The 16,826-nt window shown below is 39.0% G+C and overlaps 1 pseudogene; it reads left to right on the top strand.

Moving 5' to 3' along the window:
- Positions 1 to 16,116, top strand: part of LOC117977777 (RANBP2-like and GRIP domain-containing protein 1) — a 50,849-nt pseudogene extending 34,733 nt beyond the window's left edge.
- Positions 16,117 to 16,826: the final 710 nt, after the last annotated feature.

A 16,826-nucleotide genomic window follows, 5' to 3' on the forward strand; every position in this document is an offset into this window, starting at 1 on the left:
ATTCTGGTATTCACCAGATTTGTTTCGTGTTCTCCGTTGTTACTCATCAAATTTGTCCACTTTTTAAATAGAAACATGAGCTAGAGCAGGGAACTTAGAAACACTCAAGCGGCACTGAATGTGTAGAATTGCATAACCAATATAGCTTCTTTGCTTTCACATTTACAATTAGTTGGAGTTTTAGTTCAGCCGTACCCAGTATCTTCCATTCTGCTTCCAGGAAGAAATGGAAAAATGTCAGCCATGATGATGCAGTATTTTAGTAGCAAGTTGATGGTGTTTTGGTTTCCCATGGGAAATATTGTCACTGGAGCATTAGCAGCTATCGGTCACTTATTAGGGTAAAAAAGCAACTTCAGAAGAATTTAACATATGCCAAAGAATCAACAAAGGAAGTAATCAGCCAGGGCAAAGGTCGCACAAGAGATTGTAATCTAGCAATCAGCAGTGGAATAAGCAGTCAGCTTACCAGAAACCCAGGAAAATGCTTCAGAAAGGGCAGTCAGGACTAAGGCAATTTAATGAAATGCAAAATAAATGAAATCTGAAGTTTAAAAATCTAGATTACAATTCTGGTTTCTAACTCAGTTATGAGACCTTGGGCAAAGTCATTAAATTTCTCTGAACTTCAGATTTTTGGGAGTCAATAAACCAATACATGTCAAAGGGCCTGATAAACTTTACAGTTTAGACCAGGCGTGGTGTCTCACCCCTGCAATCTCAGCACTTTGGGAGGCCAAGGTGGGTGGATCACATGAGGCCAGGAGTTTGAGACCAGTCTGAATAACATGGTGAAATCCCATCTCTATTAAAAGTACAAAAATTATCTGGGCGGGATGGCATGCACCTGGAAGTCCCAGCTACTTGTGGGGCTGAGGTGGGAGGATGGCTTGAGCCTGGGAGGCAGAGGTTGCTGTGAGCCAAGATCGTGCCACTGCACTCCAACCTGTGTGACAGAGTGAGACCCTGTCTCAGAAAAAATAACACTTTACAGTTTATCAGCAAACAGGAAAGTCTTGCTAGACAATGTAATTGATTAGTTCCGTGCCCTGGATTCTGGGCTCTTAACTGTATGAGCACTGTAGGTGTGAGCAGCAACAATTAAGAAGCTGCAGAGGTAAAGGTATAAGGGCAGTGATTGAGGATGTCTACCAAGCAGATTACAGCAAGTGTGTTTCAAGATGTATGCAGCAATCTGAAATACCTAATCCTGAAAAATTGCTAGAATCTAGTCTTTTAATTTTGGCCAGTATTTAGCAGTAGTTTGGCCCTCTACTCTAAATTAATAAAAAATAAGTAGTACTATATTATGAGCTGTGTTATCTAACAGTTTATCTTAGCTAGTAGCAATTAATTTATAGCTTCTATTAAAATGACTAACGTAGTTAAAAGTTTGATGACTACGTTTTTTTTTTAATTTTTATTTTTTGAGCTGGAGTCTCACTCTGTCACCAGGCTGGAGTGCGGTGGCGTGATCTTGGCTCACTGCAACCTCCGCCTCCTGGTTTCCAGCAATTCTCTGCCTCAGACTCCCCAGCAGCTGGGATTACAGGCACCTGCCACTGTGCCTGGCTAATTTTTGTATTTTTAGTAGAGATAGGGTTTCACCATCTTGGCCAGGCTGGTCTTGAACTTGCTGACCTCGTGATCCACCCACCTTAGCCTCCCAAACTGCTAGGATTACAGATTTGAGCCACCACGCCCGGCCTTGATGGCTAAATTTTAAGAAATGTTTTAGCAATTCTTCATACACCTTTCACTTATCTTATAGTTACTTAATTCCTCTACTCTTATCATTTGATATTTTCATTTTATTGTGTATCTCTGTAAGGCCGAATCAATAGATTTTGAACAATCTCACACTTAATCTTTAAAAAAATCTAATAGGCCCAGTTTCCTCTCTACAATCTTTGAAGAACCTTCAAGAAAGGAGAAACACAGACCTCCCGCTTCTAGACATGCACACTGTAACCCGGGAAGAGGGAGAAGGCACGGAGACAACTGATACGGAGTCTGTGTCTTCCGCCAGCACATACACACAGTCTTTAGAGCAGCTGCTTAATTCTCCCGAAACTAAACTTGGTCTGTTACTCTGTCTAAATATGTTCTTCTTCTTTAATTTCACTGTCTTATTTAATTACTATTACTCTAAGGTACATATGCTTTTTTGGGCTGCTCCAGTAAAATTTCTTTCAATATTCCACTACCTGTTTGTATTAGCGTTCTCTAGAGGGATAGAGCTAATTGGATGGTTGGATGGATGGATGGGATGGATGGATGGATGCTTATTAAGTATTACCTTACACGATCACTAGGCCATCTGCAGACTGAGGAGCAACGAGAGCCAGTCCAAGTTCCAAAACTGAAGAACTAGGAGTCTGATGTTCAAGGGCAGGAAGCATCCAGCACAGGAGAAAGATGTAGGTTGGGAGGCTAGGCCAGTCTCGCCTTTTCAGGTTTTTCGGCCTGCTTTATATTCGCTGGCAGCTGATTAGATGGCACCTACCAGATTAAGGGTGGGTCTGCCTTCCCCAGCCCACTGACTCAAATGTTAATCTCCTTCAGCAACACCCTGACAGACAACACTCAGGATTAATACTTTGCATCCTTTAATCCAATCAAGTTGACCCCCAGTATTAACCATCACACTGTCCAAATGGAAAAATTATTAAACAAATCTTTTTTAAAATAAAATGCTAGCTCTTGCCCTAGGCTTGAACCATAAATAAGTGGTGGGAAGTTTATAGTCACAAATAGGTGGTGGGTATTAGAAAGCAGGATAAACTGTCCTCTCACCCTTCCAAGAAACTGACAGTTTCAGTTTATTCCTCTTGATGAAGTAATGCTAAATTTTTGTAGTGATGTTTTGGTATATTTTATTACCTGTAATTAATATTACTGTACAAAATTTAGGGGGAATCTGTCATCTTCCTGAAACTTCAGAATCACCTGGAGTAAGGGTCATTTGTATTCATGGTCACTGACCACGTGGGGTAGAAACTGCAAGTCATGGTTCCTTCAGGCAAAGTTAATAGTGGTGACATGGAGGCATCATGATAGAGCAGCAGACTCCAGAAGCCAATTTGACTTTGTGATTTCTGAAAAAATTACCTGTCAACTGTGAGCCTGTTTCATCGTCTGTAAAGTTTGAATAATGATACCTACCCCGCTTGATAGAAGATTCTTATGAGGGAACATGATATGTGACCAGTAAATGTTAATGCTTTCCTTATACGTGAAATGACATAAAATCTTGGAATATTAATAGATGGGAAGAAGATGTGTAATAAAACTGTCTATAAACACAATTCTGACAAATTTCAGAACTGGGACTCATAGGGCTTGTATTCAGTTAGATTACATGCTTTACAACAGAGATACTGTTTTATTTGTGTCACCTACAACATATAATCTGTTGATTGAGGTATGCTGAATAGATGAATGGCAAAGAAAGCAGACCTATAAAATATCACATAGTAAGATATTTATATTTAGATTTTTCTTATTTAGAATCTTCATCTGTAATGTATGATTTTGAAAATTAATTCTTGGAACAACATGTTGCAGTGCCTCCATTATGGCATGCTGAATTTACCAAAGAAGAATTGGTTCAGAAGCTCAGTTCCACCACAAAAAGTGCAGATCACTTAAACGGCCTGCTTCGGGAAACAGAGGCAACCAATGCAGTCCTTATGGAGCAAATTAAGGTGAGATCAGAAAACCTGGCCACTGTGAAAACCGCCAGTTTGGTTTTCTGGACCCTCCATACACATGCACCCAAGTTTACAAATTCACATTGCAGATGCATCTATAACATCTTGATCTTTATATTAGATTCCTGATGGTGAGAAATATTGCCTTTTTTTTTTTTTTTTGAGACAATCTTGCTCTGTCACCCAGGCTGGAGTGCAGTGGCACGATCTCGGCTCACTGCAAGCTCCACCTCCCAGGTTCACGCCATTCTCCTGCCTCAGCCTCCCGAGTAGCTGGGACTACAGGTGCCCGCCAACATGCCTGGCTAATTTCTTTGTATTTTTAGTAGAGACAGGGTTTACCATGTTAGCCAGGATGGTCTCAATCTCCTGACCTCGTGATCCACCTGCCTTGGCCTCCCAAAGTGCTGGGATTACAGGCGTGAGCCACCGCATCCAGCCAAAATACTTCTTTTACACCTATTTAAAGATTATTTATTAATTCCTGCTTTTTCTAAGAAAGCGTAATAGATTTAGAAACTAGAGAGATGTTCACAAATCATTGTTCACATATGCTTAAATAAAAAATGGGTGTGAGTCTTTGAATTCTAAAGATAACCAGTGAATTTAAATTATTCAACTGATATTTATAGTACTGAACTACTAAACAGTTTTCAGGTGGAGATGGCAAAGTGGCATGGGAAGTTTTTCCTGTTTAAAGTAGACACCAGAAACATCTAGGAATGTTGCAGAACAGTTGAGGATTACTCAAATGAGGTATTTCCACCCTGGCTCACTGATAAATCACCCCTCAGAATATAGTCATACTGCTCATTGAGGAGTTCTTATGACCCAGGCCCTGGGCTCTACACACATTATTTAATTTCATCACTGGTTGAGAGAAAAATTGAAGCTGGTAAATGGTGGAACAAAATTCAAACTCATAGCTGTCTGAAAAGTACATGCTTTTCCCCTGTACTTTGCTGCTCCTAATAGATCTGTCCTGCCACTGTGCAAGGCCACTAGCTATCCTTGTCAGATTATTTTAAAGCCGAATTCAGTTATTTTCAGTAAATTGTATATATCATGACATGCCACCATTAAATACTTCAGTATGCATCTCTATAAAATAACATTTTCCCACTAATAAAAACATTATCATAGCTAACAAATCACTAACTAGCCCAGTAAACCTAAATGACTTATTTAAATGTTATATTTTCTTTTTTTTTTTTGAGATAGTCTCGCTCTGTCACCAGGTTTGGAGTGCAGTGGTGCAATCTCAGCTCACTGCAATCTCCGCCTCCCAGGTTCAAGCGATTCCCCTGCCTCAGCCTCCCGAGTAGCTGGGACTGCAGGCACGCACCACCATGCCCGGCTAATTTTTTTTATTTTACTAGAGACACGGTTTCACTATGTTGGCCAGGACGGTCTGAATCTCCTGACCTCGTGATCTGCCTGCCTCAGCCTCCCAAAGTGTTGGGATTACAGGCATGAGCCACCACGCCTGGCCAAATGTTATATTTTCATAAATTTATACTCTCTTCATGATTTCTTCATCTTCTTTATTGTCACTTTTTTAAATGGTCCTAGGTTTGAGGACAAAGTTCGCTAACTTTCTTGCCTAACGTAAAATGAAAATATACTAAAAGCTATGGCTTGGTTTCAACCTGGAAATCTTCCTCAAAGACTTGAACATGATATTACCTTTTTTATATCATTCTTTGCCTCATTTCTCTGATAGTGTTTCACATTGTCTTATATTCCTGAATTTTCACTGTGTCTGAACTTTTGTTTTGATTAAGTGCCGTTCACTGTGGACATCTTAACTGCCTGGGACTTTAGGAACAGCGTAGGGGCAGGGGGTTAGTGGAGGCTACCGATGTTCCCCTCAGCCCATTTTCAGAGCCCCATGCCATACTGGCTTAGTTTCTATCAAAAGTAGAAGGCAGAGGGAACATCTTGGTACCAACCCATGGCTCCAGTTAGTTGCTCCTCATGGAGATGTTCCATCAGTTCCCCAGCTTTCAACTCCATTTCCATGATACCCTGTGCTTCTGAGACAAGAACTCCAGTATTTACACAGGATGCATCCTCTCCTCTTGTCAGTGATACTTGGTAAGCTGCTGGACTGACTCATTTCCACCTCTTCATCTGTTTCTCATGAGAATTTCTTGATGTTGTCTCATCTACTTTTTCTCCTCTTGTATTAGCTTGTTGCTTTTCTACTTCACCCCTCTTCCTTCCAACCCCAAATAGCTTAGGACAATGGAGTCATATAGCCCAACACTTGGTTCATATGCAGCAATCCACTTTCTAGGCAAATGCAGCTTTGAAACTATCTCATAGTTGGAGTTCCGGTTTTCATGTCAAATGGATTTTATACGGTGATGTCATAAACTCCTTTGAAATGCTTCACATGCAGCTGCTGTAGTTAACTGAATTCCTTCCTTTATTGCCATATGGAGGGAAGGGGGAAATTTGGGGGGAAGAGAAGAAAATTACATGAGTTCAGTCTGCCATATTTAATCAGAAGCTCCTAAAGCCCATTTTTAACTCATTTCTCTAACACCAGCTTCTCAAAAGTGAAATAAGAAGATTGGAAAGGAATCAAGAGGAGTCTGCAGCTAACGTGGAACACTTGAAGAACGTCTTGCTGCAGTTCATTTTCTTGAAGCCAGGTAGTGAAAGAGAGAGCCTTCTTCCTGTTATAAATACGATGTTGCAGCTCAGCCCTGAAGAAAAGGGAAAACTTGCTGCGGTTGCTCAAGGTGGGTAAAAGGAGAGTCTCAGAACTTCTGACTTCTAACTTAAACTAAACAGCCTGGTGGTTGAGAAGTTGTCTGTATGTGTAACTTTTCAATTTTGCTCATTTGAATTGGGTCTGTCATATGAGTAGGCCGTGACTAGATTTGAAAAGCTGACTTTTTAACATCTTGAGGCAACTGTATACATTTATATAATTTTAACGTTCAGCAAAATACAATAAGTGCTTAGCTTGATCTTCTAGCTCTTTGAAAATTGGATTTTTATCCTGGTGTTGAGTTCTGGTGTTCAGCTGAACGTGGTTTTGTTTTAAATTCTACTTTTTAAAAAACATTTATTAGCTTGTTCCTTTTCTACTTCACCCCTCTTCCTTCCTCCAACCCCAAATAGCCTAAGACAATGGAGTCATATAGCCCAACACTTGGTCTATATACAGCAGTCCACTTTCTAGGCAAATGCAGTTTTAAAACTGTGCCATAGGCCAGGCACCGGTGGTTCATGCCTATAATCCCACCACTTTGGGAGGCCGAGGCAGGCGGATCACAAGATCAAGATACTGAGACCATCCTGGCCAACATGGTGAAATCTCGTCTCTACTAAAAATACAAAAATTAGCTGGACGTGGTGGCATGTGCCTGTAGTCCCAGCTACTCAGGAGGCTGAGGCAGGAGAGTCGCTTGAACTCACGAGGCGGAGGTTGCAGTGATCTGTCACGCCACTGTACTCCTGCCTGACGGCAGAGCGAGACTCCATCTCAAAAAAAAAAAAAAAAACTATGATGTAGTTAGAGTTGGTTTCCATGTCAGATGGATTTAATACTGTGATGTCATTAACTTCTTTGAAATGCTTCATATACAACTGCTATAGTTAACTGAATTCAAGCTGCATCTTAAGAATTATGGTTTCGTTTTTGTTTTAGTTTTAAATTACTTTTATTTTTTGACATTTACAAGCACAAGGAAGACGCTATAATCTCTCTTGAGTTGTCACCCATCTCTAACAGTTTTCAACTCATGGACAATCTTTTGGCGTAAATAGGGGAGAGTTAGAGACTTAAATCCCACACATCATTTCTTTCCCCAGTGAATAATTCAATGTTTATTGGATTTCTCTGTCACCTATACCTAGTTTATGCTCATTTTGCCTGTGTTATTGTGAATGTCTTTTTATAGTATCCTAAATAGGGCGCATATATTGCATTTGGTTGATGTTCCTTAAGCTTTATTTTGTTGTTGTGTTTTTGTTTGTTTGAGACGTAGTGTTGCTCTGTCACCCTGGCTGGAGTGCAGTGGTCCGATCATGGCTCACTGCAACCTCCGCCTCCCGGATTCAAGCAATTCTCCTGCATCAGCCTCCCAAGTAGCTGGGACTACAGATGCATGCCAGCTAATTTTTCTATTTTTAGTAGAGACGAGGTTTCACCATGTTGGCCAGGATGGTCTCAATCTCCTGACCTTGTGATCTGCCCGCCTTGGCCTCCCAAAGTGCTGGGATTACAGGTGTGAACCACCACACCCGGCCATTTTGTTGTTTTTTTATCTATAACAATTATATATATAAATATATTTTTAATGTGCCACTTATTAATTGAAGAAAGTGGTCATTTATGCTATAGCAGTCCTATATTTGGGTTTTAATCATTACAGGGTAACACTGAGCTTGTTCCAATTGCCTATAAATAGGAAGATCCAAGTGCAATTGGGTGGGATGGTGGACAAAAATACATCATAGATGGTATTGTGTGCTTTCTAAGACATCAGGAGGCCCAGAATGTCCAGATATCTTACTTTTGACTGATTGACCTTATCTAGTTGGTGCTCTTTAACATGTTCCCCATCCCCTGTAAATCCTAATAACTAAACTGATAAGAGTCATCCTCAAAATTGAGCAGGCATCTGAATCATCTGGTATACTTACTAAAATTCCAATTGCTGGTCCCCAATTTCTGACCCAAGATTCTGCATTTTTAGCAATTTGTTGCTGATACTTCTGATTTGGGGCCCATACCTTGAGAACCCCTGGTCTAGAGGCCTGATAAGATTCAGGCTTAATTTTTTTTACAGACATACTTCATAAGTAGTATTGATAGTTTCTTTGAATCTGGTTTTTAATAATCTTTCTAATGATGAAGGAGGAATGTTCTCAATACTGACAGTAATCTCAGTTCTTCAAACTATAGGATAGGTTTCTATAGCCACAATAGTATTTTTGTCACAAGGGCCCAAATAAGAATACATCATGTATATTTTTAGTAGTTATTCAAATTACAAATTCACTGTCTTTAATTTATTCTAACAAAAGTAAACCTAATTTTATAGTTATAAAAAAGAAGAAATCTACTTCTGGTCACCTAAGAGTAAAACTGCCCCTATAAAAAACAAGACAGAAATCTCAAAATTATAACTAATTTTATAGTTATAAAATTAACCAGGACTTTAAGAACGTTTGCATTTTAAAATTAAAGTTTTCAATAGTTTTGAATACAACAATGATATTATCTCAAAATACTCAGCATGTCTAACAGCCCTCTTTTAAAAGCTCAGCATGTTTAATGTAGATGTTGATAACATCCAGGTGGCTCCTATAAGTTAAGGGTCCATTGATTTAGAAGTTCTAAAAGAGACTAACCTAAGGGATACCAATAACAGATATTTTTAAAGAATTTCTTAGAGGAGATACACATTAGAAACCCAGAACTCTAAGATGTGCATTTGCTAAGTCCTGTAAACAGACAGGAAAACACATTTACATTAGTTTGCCCTTTAAAGATTGTTTCCTACTTGTCTCTTATCAATGTGAGTACATAAAAGAGACCTAATTACAATTAAAAACAATGATGGTTTAGCAGCAGATTTAGATACCTTACATTCTCTCTTTAAGAGAGAGAATGTAAGGCCTGGCGCGGTGGCTCACACCTGTAATCCAGCACTTTGGCAGGCCGAGGAGGGTAGATCACCTGAGGTCAGGAGTTCGAGACCAGCCTGGCCAACATGGTGAAACCCCATCTCTACTCAGAATACAAAAATTAGCCGGGCGTGGTGGCGCATGCCTGTAGTCCCAGCTACTTGGGAGGCTGAGGTAGGAGAATGGCTTGAACCCAGGAGGCAGAGGTTGCAGTGAGCCGAGATGGTGCCATTGCACTCCAGCCCGAGCAACAAGAGCAAAACTCTTATCTCAAAAAAAAAAAAAAAAAAAAAAACTACAAGATAGTTCAAAAGAAATTACACAGAATTCAGCATGGGAGAAACAAAAAACAACCGTGGGAAAAGACATCAAACATGTTTTTACTAATCGAAGTTCTAAAAGGAGAGAAGAATACAGCACAGACAATATATGAAGAGAATGGCTGGAAATCTTTCAGAACTGTTGAAGGATATCTATCCACAGATTCAAAAACCCAATAAAATCTCAAGCAGTATTAAAAAAAAAGAAGAAATCTACTTCTAGTCACATAAGAGTAAAACTGCCCCTAAAAAAGACAGAGAGAAATCTCAAAAGCAGCCAGAGAAAGAAGACACATTGCCTCACAATAGACTTCTCAACAGCATTGGTGTAATACTATCTCATGTACTAAAAGAAATAACTGCCAACCTTTTATATTTTCCAAGATCTCTTCTGGAAAACAAAAACTTTAAGAATCTGCCTTCACTGAAAATTCTTAATGATGTACTTCAAGCAAAAAGAAAATTTCCTAGGTAAAAGGTCCAAGATGCCAGAAAGAAAGACATGCAAAGGAAACTTACCACCATATTACAGATATGGACTGTCAGTCTGACTGGTCACACTAGGGGCATTTTGTTACCAAGGCCTTGAAAATAATAACCAACACTGCATACATGAGGGATGCCAGAAGAAAGGTCTGAGAGCTACTCTTCCTGGCACTGAAGGAAACAGGGCCCATCAGAGCAAACAAGTACCTTTTGCCTCTCTCATCTCCTTGGAAGCAAATGTTTATAATCTCTGGTTTTGTGTAAAGTTTATAACAGTATTTTTCATTCAGGTTGCCACCTATTAGTGGATGGTGAAATTAATTTGGTGGATCACATTCAGAATTTTTTTTTTAAATCAAAAGAATACAAGCTGGGCTCAGTGACTCACACCTGTAAGCCCAACAGTTTGGGAAGACCAGGCAGGAGGATTGCTTGAGAACAGGAGTTCAGAATCAGCCTGGGCAACATGGCGAGACCCTATGTCTACAAAAATTTTAAAATATGCCAGATCTGGTGGCATGTGCCCATAGTCCTAGCTACTTGGGAGGCTAAGGCAGCAGGATTGTTTGTTATAAGGAGTTCGAGGCTGCAGTCAAACTTCTGGTCAAAATCCTGGTCACGCCACTGTATTTCAGCCTGGGCAACAGAGTAAAATCCCATCTTTAAAAAAAAATTAAGAAATAAAAATAATATGTGAAACATTAGAATATGTTGAATCTGGTAAGGATAAGCAATTATTTCTTGAAACTCTACATATATACATGAGTGTTGGTAAATACCTGACTGTATCATCAGCTCTAGATATAAAATGTTTATGATGCTGGCTGTGAGTTAATGAGGAATAGTTTTCCTTTCTGTGGGTTTGGGTGTATTTGGGAAACATTAGCTTAGGGGGTAAAGTAGGTTACCCAACTCTGAAAAGCAGCATCAAAATCTTTATAATAAACACATATTAGGGGCCCAACTTAAATTTCAAGCAGATGTCATGAGCTGCTCAGAGTAGCGTGTTACAACTCTGCGTTATAAGGTAAAATGACTTAGAGTGTAGCAGTAGTCCCCAAACAATGTCAAATAGACAGTGGTAAGTATAGATTGCTCTTCTCCTTGCATCACAAATGTTAATTCACCCTGCCCCCACACGCATTAAAACTCAGCATATTTCACAAATTGAGTGTTTCATTTCTATTTGAGATAGACTTATGGTAAGTCAGCTTTGCTCCCCAAATAAGTTAGCCATATAGTACTTCTATATGCAAAATTTGAATCTCAATTTTACTTCTCAAGCCGGAAGTAAAAGTCATTTTTCTATATCTTCTTTGCTCCCAGACTGGGTTACAGTTTACAGATCTGAATATTGTCACTTGTACACCATACATACACAGAGGTCTAAAACTCTCTACAAGTAAATAAAGAAAAAAAGCCCAGCAACCCAATAGGGAAATAGGCCACGCCTGTTATAGGCTTTTTGATCATCTCCACACTGGCAGGAAGAGAATGCATACTCACACTGTAAGTGCCTGATTTGATTTGCAGAGGATATAGAACCTTATCAGAAAACAGCCTTCCAAGGCAAGAGCAAATGCACCCTATCTAAGCACAGCTTTTCTCCAATTCTTATTTACCTAAGGAGATGAATAGCTGCCAGGAACATTGTTTGCACAAGGGCAGGAGCCTGCCAGATCTGAGAACACAGCAAAATTTTTATTTTGTCAAAAATCTTATATTCAGCCTACACCATTCATTTCAGGTGAACATACAACAGTCTGCATTTCAGTTTAGGGAAATGTTTACAGTCGTCTGGTTCTCTTTTTTCTTGGGAACAAGGTTACCTCACTTGGAACACATAACAAGTGCCAAGTTATCCATCCCTAAGCAATATCGCTTCCTCCTACTTTCTAGAAGTTCTTCAGATTGTGGAAGACAGACTTTTCAGAATTCTTTGCCCTCATTCCCTCCTCCAGAAATGCATGCCTTTGTATAATCTCTTCCCCTTGAGAGGCAGTAGGCTAACCTAATGAGTTATTTTTAACCAGTAGAATACAGCAAAAATGATAGATTACAAGAGATTGTGGCTTCTATCTTGCTAGTGGACTCTCTCTGTCTTCTCTGCTTGCACACTTTGTTGAAGCAAGCTACCATCCCAGAGGCAAGGAACACAGGCCACCAGTTTAGCAGCCTTGAGGAACTAAATTCTTCCAACTACCACATAAGTTTGGAAGTAGATTCTTCTCCAGTCCAGCCTTCAGATGAGACCCCAGCCATGCCAACATCTTGATTGCAGCCCTGTGAGAGACCTTGAAATAGAACCATTTCTGATCTCCTGACCCACAGAAACTGTGAAATAAATATGTGTTAAGGTACTAAGTTTGTAGTAATTTGTTACACAGCAGATTGTAAATAACACGCAGATAAAACCAGACAGAACAGAAAAATAAAATGGCTTTAACTCTAGAAAGTTTCCCCATGTAAAATTTTGAAAATGCTACTCTGCCTAAGGTCAAACTGTCATACATATATACATATGAAAACACAGAAAGGTGTCTGGAAGGGTAATACCAAATTAAATCTTTATCCAAGAGGAATGAAAACCAGTATTCACACAAAAACCTATGCACAAACCTTGTGAATATATTAAAAACCAGTGACTTATGCACTTTAAAAAGGTGAATTATGTGGCATATGAATTATATCTCCAAAACATTTAATTAAAAACCTGTACACAATTATTCGTAGAAACTTTCTTTAAAATTGCTAAAAATGAGGAAGATCTCAGTTATCCTTCAACTGACAAATGAATAAACAAACTGGTACAGCCATGCAATTGAATACTGCTCAGCAATAAAAAAGAATGCACTGCCAGTACAGCAACATGGATAATTCTCAAATGCATTATGCCAGTTGACAGAGGTCAGACTCAAAATACTGTGTACAGTGTGATTCTACTTATATGACACTCTGAAAAAAGCAGAACTATAAAGACAGAAAACAGGTTACTGGTTGCCAAGGAGTGGGAGAAGCAGCCAGGGAGAACTTTGAGGAGGTGAAAATGTGCCAGGCCTTGGTCGGTGGTGGTACATAACTGTGCATTTGTCAAGACTCAGTGCTATACGCTGAAAAGGGCAGGTTTTACTATAAGTAAGTTGTACCTCAATAAACATGATTTTTAAATGATTAAAACTTTGGTTTTTGTTTGTTTTGGTTCAGTTTTAAGGTTTACCATAAATCTATTGGTTTTAGATTCTAAGTTGTATATAAGCTTCTGTTTTAAAAGAATTTTTTTTTAAATCCTCTTATCATCAACAATATTTAGTTGTGCTGGAAATTTTATTTTGGAATTGTTTAATAGAGAAAGACAATAAATGTTCAAGAACAGACATTGATTCATAACATCAAAGTATATGGTGAGAAGATGGTATTTCAGAATAGAGGAAGAATTTCTTATGTGCTGGTAAGATTGTTTGTAGATAATCATTTCTGCATAATTTTCATAGCTGGATTGCTTTAATAAAGCCATTTAAAGGTTAAGTTCTAAATTGCTTCATGTTGCTTATCAATGTTTTAAAGCTAAAATAGAAAATTAGCTGTTAAGTTGGCTCAACTGGAAATTCAGTATATCCTTTAAAAAGAGAAATTTAGTAAGCAATGTGTCTAAAGAATGACATATGGTTGGGTACAGTGGCTCGTGACTGTAATCCCAACACTGTGAGGCTGAAGTGGGAGGATCACTTGAGCCCAGGAATTTGAGACCAGCCTGGAAAACAGTGAGACCTGCATCTCTACAAAAAAACAAAAAATTACCCAGGCATGGTGGTATACACCTTGTGGTCCCAGTTGCTTGGGAGGCTGAGGTGGGAGAATCACTTGAGCCTGGGAGATCAAGGCTGCATTGAAGTCTCATCACGCCACTGCACTCGAGCCTGGGTGACAGAGCAAGACCCTGTCTCAAAAAAAAAAAAAAAAAAAAAGAACCCCCCCCCCCCCCCACCAAAAAAGGCATGTGATCAGTAAAAAAGACATTATTTGCTTATATTGTAGAGTGGTTCTAAAATATAGATTTTACACTGAGAAATTTTAATACTCTCTTTTTTCTTTTCTTTTTCTTTTTTTTTGTTTTACTTTCCAAAGGTGAGGAAGAAAATGCTTCCCATTCTTCTGGATGGGCATCCTATCTTCGTAGTTGGTTTGGACTTCGATAGGTTGATGGAAGGGATATTTTTATTAACCAAATAGAATCTATTTACAAAAATGGTTCATGTATATTACCATCATTCTTTTGTCAAAAAGTGTGTATATATGTTTGCATTTACATATATTTGTACATCTATATGACAGATGTATTTTAAAAGTTTCAACTTGAAGTAAAAGTACAACAGCTTGAAGTGTTGATACCAGGCCACAGCCCTCTAACTCATATGATCTCCCATGCATGCTGCCAGAATAAAACCACCAGGAATGAATTCCCTCCCCACTTCTCTGGAACCTCAGGACCCGCCCATTTCTCGGCAGTACTGTGAATTTTGAAGTTAAACTAAATTTTGGTACCATACCAACTGGAATTTAGGCTTTAAAAATAATGTTTCAAGGCCAGGTGTGGTGATTCATGCCTGAAATCCCACTACTTTGGGAGGCCGAGGCTGGAGAATCGCTTGAGGCTAGTGAGCTGTGATTGTACCACTGCACTCCAGCTCGGGGAACAGAGCGAGACCTTGTCTCTAAAAATAATAATAGTAATAAAAATAATGTTTTATGACTATTTATTGCAAGGTCAGATTTACAGATTGTTATAAATTGTTGAGAAATTTTTGTGATTAGAATATGAAGGAAAAAGCTTTATTGGTAAAAGTGACATGTTAAGGGGCTATGAAGTAAATATGCTGCAGTTAATTATGCTAAGTTAAAATACAGTTTAGTTATTTGCTTTAAAATAAACTCTTCTTTTTCTTTAAAGTATACTACCTCAAAACTCATTATGTTGTCAGAGCCCTAGAGCTGGCTAGTGTAACACTGACTATGAATAGGTGGGCCCACCACTTGAGTTGAGGTGATTTCATGGTGTCTTTCCAGGCTCTTGATAGGGTGTCACTGCATGCAAGCCATGAATCTGTTTTGAGAATCCTCTCCATTTTCCCAAATAAAAACCTATCCCAACAGTGACTATATCACTCAGCATTGGATCTAAATATAAAACTGGTGCTTTCAGTGTTTTTGGCAGATAGTGTTCCATAAGCTTTCCATCAGAAGGGATTTTAGACACCTTAGAGGTCCGTGCTACATCTTCACAGTTCCTCTGAATAACCTTAGGTGGTAGTGTTACTTGCCTTTGACACCTCTGCATATGTTTTAATGACTAGATCCAAACTGTGTTATTCTTAAATCAAAAATTGGATAATTTTTAATATTTATGTATTAATCACACAGTATGCTCTCTGAAGTTCTCTTAAGCCTTCAGTTTATACTCTTAATTTTCTTTCTGAGCTGGGGAACTGACTTTGCATTTTGGTTACACAGAACATTGGTTTCCAATTTAGTTTAACTGAAATTTACTGCTGATATGTTGAGTTTGTTCTTTAAAAAATATCTCATATATCTCTTCTTTCCTTCTTAGAAGAACAGACCTAACTAGCGAATGTATGAATGAAAATGCATCTATTTCAGAGCCGACATGAAGAGTTCAGTTTTTTTACTTTATAAACTGTGAATATGAGTATGCCAGCTGCATACGATGTAACTAATCATATTTAAATATATTTCACTTTGACTTTAGACCTTCTGAAGTCTGTATAAACTTGTTTTGAAATATAGTCTCCACTTACGAATGTCATAACAAAATACTTTTTTGCATGATAAAAAATTACTTTGATTACAAAAGGCATATTCTTTCATGGTTTCTGCAATGAGAGGAAGCGTAATGATTATTTTAATATTTCTATTAAATATGTTTAACTGTATATTTTTATGGCTGCTCTTTTATGTTACCCACTGTCTCTTTGGGGTTGTTAATTGGTTTCTGAAAGGGAACTTCAAACTCCTTTACTACTGGCCTTCCATGGTTTGTCCCTATTAGGTTGTTGAGAGAACATTGACCAACTCTTTGATACCCACCAGCTAGACCGTAGTACCTGCCATGTCTGACACCCTGCATCCAGCTAAAACCAGAAACAGCGCTGGGCCTCCCTGTGGACAAGACATTGATTTGACCAGAAGCAGATGTCTGGCTAAGGCTGCCAACCAAAGGGTGGCCTTAGATGAAGGGCTTTGTTCAGTTAGGGGCAGAGGTCATTAATTTTTTTTTTTTTTTTTTTGAGACAGAGTCTTGCTTTGTCGCCCAGGCGTGAGTGCAATGGCGCGATCTCGGCTCACTGCAAGCTCTGCTTCCCAGGTTCACACCATTCTCCTGCCTCAGCCTCCTAAGTAGCTGGGACTACAGGCGCCCGCCACCATGCCTGGCTAATTTTTTGTATTTTTAGTAGAGACGGGGTTTCACCGTGTTAGCCTGGATGGTCTCGATCTCCTGGAGGTAATTAATTTCTTTGGATGTTTGGACTAGGAGATGGGGAGAGACAGAGCAGAAAGAGAAACACAGATGCCACAAGGAGGAGGAACAGAGCTAACCCTGGATAGGACTGGACACAGCAGCCAGACCAAGAGAGGCATCTCG

Source organism: Pan paniscus, chromosome 12 (assembly GCF_029289425.2).
Source record: "Pan paniscus chromosome 12, NHGRI_mPanPan1-v2.0_pri, whole genome shotgun sequence".
Taxonomy (NCBI): domain Eukaryota; kingdom Metazoa; phylum Chordata; class Mammalia; order Primates; family Hominidae; genus Pan; species Pan paniscus.